This window comes from Mus caroli, unplaced genomic scaffold (assembly GCF_978045245.1).
Source record: "Mus caroli unplaced genomic scaffold, Mus_caroli_1 scaffold_33, whole genome shotgun sequence".
NCBI classification, from domain to species: Eukaryota; Metazoa; Chordata; class Mammalia; order Rodentia; family Muridae; genus Mus; species Mus caroli.
The window spans coordinates 2,745,335-2,757,324 of record NW_028227288.1 but is presented as its reverse complement, the minus strand read 5'-3'; positions in this window follow the sequence as shown (position 1 = coordinate 2,757,324).

Here is an 11,990-nt window from a genome sequence, read left to right as displayed (position 1 = left end):
CTCCTGAGGCTAAAGGTGTGGTCCACAATTGCCTCAGGTCTACTGTAATTCTCTCTTTAATAAAACAAGGGGGGGGGGAGGGTATGGAGGACATTTGGGATAGCATTGGAAATGTAATTGAGGAAAATACGTAATAAAAAATATTTTAAAAAACGTGTGTATGAGCCGGGCGTGGTGTCAGGGAGCACACAGTGGCCATGGAATACTTTCATCCAAGATAGATTCGGACAGTCTATAAGGTAAGACAAACAGGGCTTTTTTGTTTGTTTGTTTGTTTTTTGGTTTGTTTTTTGTTTTTGTGTGTGTGTGTGTGTGTGTGTATCGACCTATATTGAACCTGTGCATGGTACATTCAGAAACCAGAGAAAGTTGGCATGTCTGCAGATATTATAGTTATAGATGGTGCTTAGCTGCTTGTTGTACTAAAACTAAGAAAAAACTAATGTTTATAATTAGCAAGTTCTGGAGTTTTGTTTTGGTTTTGATTTTGGTTATTCTCGTGAAAGGAATTGTTTTGGAATGGATTGGGATTGTGAATTCCTTGTGCTCAGACTCCATATATCTGTATTTATGTCTTCAGTGAAATACAGTGTAGACTGGTACCAGAAAGTCTATTATTAACTTCCCTTTCCCTAGCCCACGGTTAATATAAAGGGAGGAATATTCCATTTGATAGGTAGGTTTGGAACATTGTTATTGCTATCACTTGTGTGCTTCCCTGCCTCTGTGATTTTCATATTCATACTCTGGAATCTGTAATTTCGGTCAAAGTTACTGGTGGCTGAAAGTTTACTGTACTCAATTTCAGGGTACAGCTGTTTGCACAGAAAGGCGCCATTGTGCTAGATTAAAGTTTCAGAACTTGGTAGAGTGAGGTTGTAATCTCTCAGGTATGAATGCATTTCTGTAACAGGCATGCGCCAACTTTTACATAAGTACTCTTGTGTGGCTCATTTAAAAAAAAAAAAAAAAAAAACACAGGAAAGACTGTAAGTCCAAATCATGTCTTCCATTTTGCTCTTCTGTATTTCCTAACCACTCAGAAAGAGTTCACAAGCCTTTGAAGAAACAGCAGCAGGCCGTTATTGTTTTCAAGGTTTTCAAATTAAGTGATTGATTTTTAATGTATTCTCTCTATTTACTGTTTTGATTTTCAGATTTTGACTCAATATTTGAAGATATGCCTTTTATTGGGTGATGTTAATTCTCGAATGTATTAATGTTGTTTCACAATTGTAATGTTACATGATCATGGGTGGGTACTACATTCTCTAAAAAATTATGCGATAAGAAAGTCATATTCATGGAACTCATGGCTCTAATTGCACAGTCCCCTTGCTAAAGCAAAGGGCACTCTTTTAAGGCTACTTCAGAACTGGTCTTTGTATTTTCTCTAAGTGATGGATGTAGTCATGTCCATTTAGAGTCAGGGTACCACATATCACAGGCAGCCCTACGTATATGCCGTGAGAAAGTTCAAAGACTTAACATAGTTTACAGGAACTCCAAATTTCATTTTTGTAATGGTAACTCCCAAGATTTTCTCCAAAAAATAAATTATTTTCTATTTTATAATGTAAGAAAAGAAATATAGTGTTGAAAATAATCCTGGTCCCTTACTCTCCTTGTTTCTGTAGTATCCACTGCTGTAACTTTCTCCAATAGCCTCCATAGTCAGAGTGCTAAGACATGCATGAAAGGCTGTTGAAATTGTTTCAAACATCCTTGGTTCCTCTGAGGGGAGAAACTGTTTTAAAGCTCCATGTGTTCTGTTAGGAGACTCCAGTGTTTTGAAAGATAATGAACAATTTTACCCCTGGGTGATGCTTGGGGAAAAAAACTAAAGTTCAGTGGACACCAGTCTCCTGATGAATTGCTTCAAGTTTGTTTGTTTGTTTGTTTGCTTGTTTTTTCAATTTAGAGTAGGTTTGGCTGTAAGACTCAGTCTCTGTCTCCTGCTGTGGGGATGGCAGAGGCAGGCAGAACAGATCTCCTGGTGGTCTTGGACACAGTTTGTAGACCCGGCTGTCCTCAAACCTGTAAAAGCCTGACTCTGCTTTTCCTTTTCTCTTCTTATCTTTTTTTCTTTTTCTGTCCTTTCTTTTTTCTTTTTTGGTTATTTGAGACTCTGTAGAGTGGGGAAGGCCTCTAACTAAGAAATCTTCCTGCCTCTGACTCCAGGCACTGGATTAAAGGCCTGCACCACCACTGCCCAGCCAATTTTTTTTTTTTTTTGAATTGTGAGAAACATGATCTATTTAGTCCTGTTGTCTGTAAGTGTTTGACAAGGAAGGCCATTTGGATTTTATTAAAGAGTTTTGATCCTTCATGTGATTGTTGGGAATTGAACTTAGGACCTCTGCTTGCTCTAGCCAAACCCACTTGCTCAGGCCAGAGATTAATTTATTAGTATAAGTTCACTGTAGCTGTCTTCAAATGCACCAGAAGAGGGTACCAAATCACATTATGGGTGGTTGTGAGCCACCATGTGGGTGCTGGGATTTGAACTCAGTACATTTGGAAGAGCAGTCAATGCTCTTCCCCACTGAACCATCTCACCAGCCCCCGACATAATTTTCTTCTAGTAATATTGACTAAAGAACTTTGATCATGAAGGCACATTGGATTTAATGACAGAGTTTGTGTGTGTGTGTGTGTGTGTGTGTGTGTGTGTGTGTGTGTGTGTGTGTGTGCAATATTTCTGCTGTGATTGTGGTTACTTGCCATCTAGTGGGCTTGTGTGTAATTTCTTTAATTTTTTCTAATTCTTTTTTTTTTTTTTTGTAAAGTTGAATTCATGTCATTCCTCCATATCTTTCTCTCTCACTCCATGTTTGTGTGCATGTGTGTGTGTGTGTTAGTCTTGGGTACACAGATTAAAGAAATCATATTTCCAAGGAATATTTTTTCCTGGAAATATGATTTCTTCAAGTAATATATTTTCCAAACAATATTTTTAAAAATATTTTCTTCCTTCCTTTCTTTCTTCCTTCCTTCCTTCCTTCCTTCCTTCCTTCCTTTCTTTCTTTCTTTCTTTCTTTCAATTATTATTATTTTTCTCAGATAGGGTTTCTTTGTGTAGACCTGCCTGACTTGGAAGTCACTCTGTAAGGCAGGGTGACCTTGAATGCAGAAATCCTCCTGAGGCTAAAGGTGTGGTCCACAATTGACTTAGCTCTCCACTAATTCTCTCTTTAATAAACAAGGGGCGGGAGGGTACAGGGGACTTTTGGGATAGCATTGGAAATGTAATTGAGGAAAATACGTAATAAAAATATTTTTAAAAAACGTGTGTATGTATGTATAGAAATAATATTTATCCATTAATATCTCTTTTTCCTAAAATTAATGTCATTCCTCCTTATCTTTCTCTCTCACTCCATGTTTGTGTGCATGTGTGTATGTGTGTTAGTCTTGGCTGCCACCCACATGTCGCCTTTCAGCATGGTGAGGTCAATGTGTCAATGTGCAACCAAGTGACAAAACAAGGAAGTAGACATGTAGACAACAGATATGGAGGTGCACCATCTCCCTTCCCTTCTGTTGTTTGGTAAAAGACACACAATTTTTCTTATTTACCATAAGCCTTAAAAAGCACTCTGACAGCCTCTCAGATATCTACCTTCTATGTGATTAGAATTTCCTTTTTTTTTTTTTTTTAATTAATTCTCAGGATCTGCATGGTGACTTGTCCTAGGTTCTGGTGCCCCCTTCTGGCATCTAATCATATAGGCAGCAGATAGAGCAAACACACAAATTTACATTGAAAACTAATAGTAATAATAACAAACACGCAAGCAAGCAAGCAAGCAAGTAAGCAAACAAATAAATAAATATATAAATAAGAGGGAGAAAGAGATTCTGTCTTCTGCCCGGCTGTGTGGGTGGCAGAAGCAGGCAGGCCGGCAGGCAAGCAGAGAGGACCTCTGTGAGTTTGAGGCTACCCAAGCCTACAGAGCAAGTACAGAGCAGCGTGTGTGTGTGTGTGTGTGTGTGTGTGTGTGTGTGTGTATAATATTTCTGCTGTGATTGCGGTTACTTGCCATGTAGTGGGCTTATGATTGATTCTGTAATCTTTTTTCTAATTCTTTTAGTTTTATTTTATTTTATTTTTGTTTTATATTTTATTTTATTTTATTTTTGGTTTTTTGGACAGGGTTTCTCTGTATAGCCCTGTCTGTTTTGGAATTCAGTTTGCAGACCAGGCTGGCCCCGAACTCAGAAATCCTCCCATCTCTGCCTCCCTAGTGCTGGGATTAAAGGCGTGTGCCACCACTCCTGGCTATTTTTTTAATTTTTAAATTTTATTTATTTAGTTTATTTATTTATTTTTTTCACAATGCGGTTTCTCTGTGTAACCCTGGCTGTCCTGGAACTTACTCTGTAGACCAGGATGGCCTTGAACACATTAATCTGTCTGCCTCTGCTTCCCAAATGCTGGGATTAAAAGCATGTGCCACCACTGCCCGGACTAATGTTTTTTTTTTTTTTTTGGAAAATACCTTTCTTTCTTTCTTTCTTTCTTTCTTTCTTTCTTTCTTTCTTTCTTTCTTTCTTTCTTAAATTTATTCTTTTCATACATAGTTTCTTAGTGTAAGCAGCCCTGGCTGTCTTGAAGACACTTTGTAGGCCTCAATCCTTTAAGAGCCTGCCTCTGTTTTTCAAATGCTGGCATGAAAGTTGTACACCACTATGACCTGCTACGATTCTTATCTTCTTATTTTTGTCCCCCCCCCCCCCACCCTTCCTTTTTGTGATTTTTGCTTTTGCCAGGCAGTGGTGGTGGTGGTGCTGGCAGAGGGAGGTGGATCACTGTAACTTTGCAGCTAGCTTATTCTACAGTCTGAGTTACACAAAAGGGGTTCCAGAATGACTGGTTATATTTTTCGTTTTTTATGCATTTTAATTAAAATTTGATTAAACCAAAAGAATTTAGACTGACCAATTCAGAGTCTGGCGTTTAAAAGTATAACCAAAAAGTATGAGGCTGTCTGTGGATGGTCAAGGGTTCAGGCTGCTTTAGGGAGCCTCCTCACCTTTCTGCATATGCAAACTAGGCCACCTAGAGGCTGGAAACAAAAGCTACCTTGAGCAGTAGGTCACGTGACAGCCAGCCACCTCCATCTTTATGAGGACAGATGTCAGTCAGAGGACAAGATGGCTGCCACCCACTTGTCGCCTTCCATCTTCTTGAGGTCAATATGCAAATTAGTGACAGAACAAGGAAGTAGAAAGGAACAGATATGCAGGTACACCACCTCCCTTCTGTTTTTGGATAAAAGACACATAACAATTTTTATTATTTACAGTAAGCCTTAAACAGCACTCTGACAGCTGCGCAGATATCTACCTACTATGTGATTTGAATTTCCTTTTTTTTTTTTTTTAAATTAATTTTCAGGAACTGCATGGTGGCTTCACCTATTTTCTGGTGCCTTCTTCTGATATGCAGTCATCTAGGCAGCAGATAGAGCACCCCCCCCCCCCACACACACTTACATTGAAAACTAATAGTAATAATAACAAACAAACAAATAAATGAAAAGAAGGCCAAAAATAAAAAAAGATTCTAGCTTCTGCCTGGCTGTGTGGGTGGCAGAGTGTAGGTAGGCAGGTAGGCAGGCAGGCAGAGAGGACCTGGGTGAGTTTGAGGCTACCCAAGCCTACAGAGTAAGTTCCAGGCAGGGATGCCAGGGCTACATCCAGAGAAACCCAATCTTGAGGCAAAAGAAAACAGAAGCAGAGAAGGTTCTGGCTTTTATTTTCAGACATATGTTTCTTCTAGTACTATCGAACTTTGATCATGAAGGCACGTTGGATTTTATGACAGAGTTTGTCTGTGTGTGTGTGTGTGTGTGTGTGTGTGTAATATTTCTGCTGTGATTGCAGTGACTTGCCATCTATTGGGCTAGTGTTTGATTTCTGTAATCTTTTTTCTAATTCTTTTTTATTTTTAGGGTTTTTTTTTTTGTTTTTGTTTTTGTTTTTGATTTTGTTTTTTGAGACAGGGTTTCTCTTTATAGTTCTGGCTGTCCTGGAACATTTAAAATATTAAAATTATTTTACTATCATACTTGTTATCTTCCTCGAATCGATTTTTACTTCACTTTTTCATTTGATTTAATTTTACCTGCTAGCCAGAAAGACCTACGGATTGTTATGCTTCCCTTACCCTCAGGGACCCAGACACAGGGTCCCACTGAGGCTCTCATGTTCTCTTCCTGAGTGCGTGAGTCTATCAAAAATTATTTTAATATCATACTTGTTATCTTCCTCCCCCTCCCTTCTCCTCCATGTCTTTGGCCTTTCTTCACCTTTTATTATGAGGCAGGGCAGGGAGGCCAAGAAAAGAGAGCAAGAGAGGCTTGACTCTCTTTAGCAATCTTCCCAAGGTGGCTGGCTATATATTCTCCAACCTCTGAAGGAAACCCCTTTGCCAACCAACCCCACCCTGCAGAGTTACTGATTCTTTGATCAGTCGTCTCTCCCCACCCCCTTACTGTTCCCATTCCGAGAGGTGATCTAGTATGCTCTCAGAAAAAAAAACAAAACAAACAAACAAACAAACAAACAAACAAAAAAACCAAAACACACACACACACACACACACACACACACACACACACACACACACACACACACGCTCGCGAGGACGAGGGGAAGTCGTGCATAAAATAAATATTTTTCTGGCCAAAGTGAAAGCAAATCACTATGAAGGGGTACTCCTAGAAAAAAATAAATACAAACGGGCATTTTAACCATTCCACCACTGTTTTAACTCTGAATTTAGTCTTGGAAAAGGGGGCGGGCGGGAGGGCGAGCCAGCGAGCGAGCGGGCGGGCGGGCGGGCGGGGGCGGGGAGGGCGAGCGAGCGAGCGAGCGAGCGGGCGGGCGGGCGGGCGGGCGGGCGGGGGGGGGGAGGGCGAGCCAGCGGGTGGGCGGGCGGGTGAGTGGCCGGCGGGCGGTGGCAGCGAGCCCCAGAAAACAACAAACCCCAAGCGGTAGAGTGTTTTAAAAATGAGACCTAAATGGGGTGGAACTGAGGTCGCCGCCACCTTCCACTGACACCGTGCTTAGATGCTCCCTTCCTATACTGTGCTCCGTTCCCCTAATTGTGCCTGTTCCCTCGCCCCGCAGACCGATTCGCCAGCCACGTACTTTGACTTAGAGAACGGTTTCGCCTGTTTTCACCACTCACTGTCCTACTTTCGTTTTTGGGTGCCCGAGTCTAGCCCGCGTTCGCTATGTTCGGGCGGGACGATGGGGACCGTTTGTGCCACTCGGGAGAAGTGGTGGGTGGGTACGCTGCTCCGTGGTGCGTGCGCGAGTGTCCCACCCTGAGCTCGGGAGGACCCTCGGGAGAGACCGAATGAGTGAATGAATGTGGCGGCGCGTGAGCGATCTGTATTGGTTTGTTTGGTTGATGGAGACCGTTGTCGGGCGACACCTAGTGGTGACAAGTTTCCGCAACGCTCCTGCCGTCTCCGCTTGGTGACACAGAGGAGGGAAGTGCCTGTGGTGAGGCGGCCAGGGTGACATGAGACCCGGCAAGCAGGCGGGGCGTATCGGAGATGGTGTCGTGTGGAGGGACAGTCTGTACCAAGGAGGTTGTACCGGGAGATGGGCAAAGCAGACCGAGTTGCTGCGCGCCCTTTGGGGAAATAGAAGGTTGGTGGCGACGTTATTAGGTCGACCAGAAGGCTTAAAGTCCTACGCATTTTTATTTTTTTTTTCTTCCAGAAGCCTTCTCTGTCCCCGTCACCGGGGACATTGTACTTCTGAGTCCGAGAGGACCCGACTGGCCCGGCTTACAAGCCGACGTGGCCCGGTGCTGGAGGTTCAGATCTTTTTTTTTTTTTTTCCTCCAGGAGCCCTCTCTGTCCCTGTCACCCGGGACACTGTACTTCTGAGTCCGAGAGAACGCGACGGGCCCGGCTTACAAGCCGATGTGGCCCGGCCAGCTGGAGTGTCGGATCTTTTTTTCCTCCAGAAGCCCTCCGTGTCCCTGTCACCGGTGTTACTGTACTTCTGAGTACGAGAGGACGCGACGGGCCCGGCTTACAAGCCGATGTGGCCCGGCCAGCTGGGGTGTCGGATCTTTTTTTCCTCCAGAAGCCCTCCGTGTCCCTGTCACCGGTGTCACTGTACTTCTGAGTCCGAGAGGACGCGACGGGCCCGGCTTACAAGCCGACGTGGCCCGGTGCTGGAGGTTCGGATCTTTTTTTTTTTTTTCCTCCAGAAGCCCTCTCTGTCCCTGTCACCGGTGTCACTGTACTTCTGAGTCCGAGAGGACGAGAGGGGCCCGGCTTACAAGCCGATGTGGCCCGGCCAGCTGGAGGTTGGGATCTTTTTTTCCTCCAGAAGCCCTCTCTGTCCCTGTCACCGGTGTCCCTGTACTTCTGAGTCCGAGAGGACGCGAGGGGCTCGGCTTACAAGCCGATATGGCCCGGCCAGCTGGAGTGTCGGATCTTTTTTTCCTCCAGAAGCCCTCCGTGTCCCTGTCACCGGTGTCACTGTACTTCTGAGTCCGAGAGGACGCGACGGGCCCGGCTTACAAGCCGATGTGGCCCGGCCAGCTGGAGTGTCGGATCTTTTCCTCCAGAAGCCCTCCGTGACCCTGTCACCGGTGTCACTGTACTTCTGAGTCCGAGAGGACGCGACGGGCCCGGCTTACAAGCCGATGTGGCCCGGCCAGCTGGAGGTTGGGATCTTTTTTTCCTCCAGAAGCCCTCTCTGTCCCTGTCACCGGTGTCCCTGTACTTCTGAGTCCGAGAGGACGCGAGGGGCTCGGCTTACAAGCCGATATGGCCCGGCCAGCTGGAGTGTCGGATCTTTTTTTCCTCCAGAAGCCCTCCGTGTCCCTGTCACCGGTGTCACTGTACTTCTTAGTCCGAGAGGACGCGACGGGCCCGGCTTACAAGCCGATGTGGCCCGGCCAGCTGGAGTGTCGGATCTTTTCCTCCAGAAGCCCTCCGTGACCCTGTCACCGGTGTCACTGTACTCCTGAGTCCGAGAGGACGCGACGGGCCCGGCTTACAAGCCGATGTGGCCCGGCCAGCTGGAGGTTGGGATCTTTTTTTCCTCCAGAAGCCCTCTCTGTCCCTGTCACCGGTGTCACTGTACTTCTGAGTCCGAGAGGACGCGAGGGGCCCGGCTTACAAGCCGATATGGCCCGGCCAGCTGGAGTGTCGGATCTTTTTTTCCTCCAGAAGCCCTCCGTGACCCTGTCACCGGTGTCACTGTACTTCTGAGTCCGAGAGGACGCGACGGGCCCGGCTTACAAGCCGATGTGGCCGGGCCAGCTGGAGTGTCGGATCTTTTTTTTCTCCAGAAGCCCTCTCTGTCTTTGTCACCGGGGGCGCTTTACTTCTGAAGCCGAGGGAAAGCTATGGTCCCGCCTTTGTTTCATTTACCTATCGGTATTTTGAGTATTCCCGGTTGTCAGGTCGACCAGTTGTTCGTTTGACGTCCGGTTCTTTTCTTCATGGGGACATTTTTGGGCCACCCCCCCATGTATGACTTCCAGTTGTTCTCTGTGGGCTGTCATCTTCCTCCCTGTCATTTTTATGGTTTTGATCTATTCTATCTGTTCCTATTGGACCTGGAGATATGTAGTGACACGCTGTCCTTTCCCTATTTACACTAAAGGACACTAAAGGACACTAAAGAGAAAAGACCCTTTCAATCAAGGCTGTTTGCTTGTCCAGCCTATTTTTCTTTGCATATCGGCTTGGGTCTGTCGCCTTGCCTGAAACTGTGCCCGAGACATGCTTCCTGCTTTCCGTGCTTTTGCTTCCCGTTTGTGTGTGCGCTTGCTGGGCAGCTTGTGACAACCAGGGGCTATGATATTGCTGCGTTCTCAGGCGTTTTTCCCGATTTCCACGTTGTCGTTGTCACACCTGTGTCCTGTGTGGAATGGTTGCAGCCAGCTGTCTCGTGCTAGTGTTTTGTGTTCCTCCCGCTGGTTTTTTTTTTTTTTTCCTGGGAGTCCCGAACCTCCACTGTCTTTCGTTTCCCCGTCTTCCACACGCCTCCCGAGTGCATTTTTTTTTTTTTTTTGGCGGGGGGGAGGTGGAGAGTCCCGAATCCTCCACTCTCCTGTCTGCGGTGTCTTGGTTCTTCCTGCCACATGCCTCCCGAGTGCATTTTTTTTTTTTTTTTTTTTTGGCGGGGGGGAGGTGGAGAGTCCCGAATCCTCCACTCTCCTGTCTGCGGTGTCTTGGTTCTTCCTGCCACATGCCTCCCGAGTGCATTTTTTTTTTTTTTTGGCGGGGGGGGAGGTGGAGAGTCCCGAATCCTCCTCTCCTGATTGTGGTGTCTGAGTCTTCCTGCCACGTGCCTCCCGAGTGCACTTTTTTTTTTTTTTGTGGCAGCACCTTCGTTGTGTCTCTGCCCGGATCCGTACTGTCTTGCCCCGCGTGTAAGACATGCCTATCTCGCTTGTTTCTCCCGGTTGCGTGTTGTCGCTCACTCTGCTTAGATCGATGTGGTGCTCCTGAGTTCTCTTCGGGCCAGGGCCTAAGCCGCGCCAGGCGAGGGACGGACATTCATGGCGAATGGCGGCCGCTCTTCTCGTTCTGCCAGCGGGCCCCTCGTCTCTCCACCCTATCCGTATTCCGGTGGTGTGTGGAAGGCAGGGGTGCGGCTCTCCGGCCCGAGCACTGACCCGCGCGCACTTCTCGCAGTGGTTCGCGTGGTCCTCGTGGATCGCTTGCCCATCTTCCCTGAGCCGGGGAATGTTGGCTGGTGGCGATGCATAACCTTCCCGTCTGGTGTGTGCACGCGCGTTGTTTCTTGCAGAGGTGCTCCTGGATCGTTCCAGGTTTTGCCACCTAGGTGCCCGCTTCTGAGTTGGTGGTGGCGCTTCCCGTTTCCTGGCGTGCCTCCGGTGCTCCGTCTGGCTGTGTGCCTTCCCGTTTGTGTCCGAGAAGCCCATGAAAGGGGGGTCGAGGATTAGAGGAAGGGCGTTTAAAAAAAAAAAAGCCCCCTTCGTTGGGCGAGCGCCCACCCCGCGCACTCGCGGACCTTGCGCGTAGGGATGGTGCTGAGCGGTCGCGGCTGGCCTTTTTGAAAACTTTCGTGAAGCTTCCTTGCTCCTCGTGTGGAGCTTGGAGAGTGGCAGTGGCCTGTCTTTCGGGGGGGACCTGTTGCAGGGTCTCCTCTGTCCGCGTATGCTCAAAATACCCCTGGAAGAGAACCTTCCTGCTGCCGCAGATCCCCCCGCGCGGATGCCCGCGTGTGGGTCTTCTCTTGTCGCACGCATCCTCTCTCGGTTGCCGGTTATCTGTCTGGCTCTGTGCCTTCCCGTTCGTGTCCGGGAAGCCCGTGAAAGGGGGGTCGAGGAGAGAGGAGGGGGCTAGGAAAAACAAGCCCCCTTCGTCGGGTGAGCGCCCAGCCCCGCGCACTCGCGGACCTTGCGCGTAGGGTTGGTGCTGAGCGGTCGCGGCTGGCCTTTTTGAGAAGTTTTGTGAAACTCCTTGCTTCCTTGTGGGGAGCTTGGGGGGGCCTGGCCTTTCGGGGGGGACCGGTTGCAGGGTCTCCTCTGTCCGCGGATGCTCAAAGTACCCTTGGAAGGAAACCTTCCTGTTGCCGCAGACCCCCCCGCGCGGACCCCCGCGTTGTGGGTCTTCTCGCTTCCCTGTGTGTGCGCTTGTCGCACGTATTCTCTCGGTTGCCGGAGCTCGTCGGGGTTTTGGGTCCGTCCCGCCCTCAGTGAGAAAGTTGCCTTCTCTAGCTATCTTCCGGAAAGGGTGTGGGTCTCGAGGGGTCTCTCCCGGTCGGTCCCCTCGAGGGCTCGCCCCCTGACCACCTCCTGCGCGCGCAGCGTTTGCTCTCTCGTCTACCGCGGCCCGCGCCTCCCCGCTCCGAGTTTGGGGAGGGATCACGCGGGGCAGAGCCTGTCGGTCGTCCTGCCGTGGTTGCGGGGCCGTGTGGTCGGTCGGCCCGGTTGTGTGGTGGTGGCTGGGGAAAGGGCTCCGTGCACACCCCCG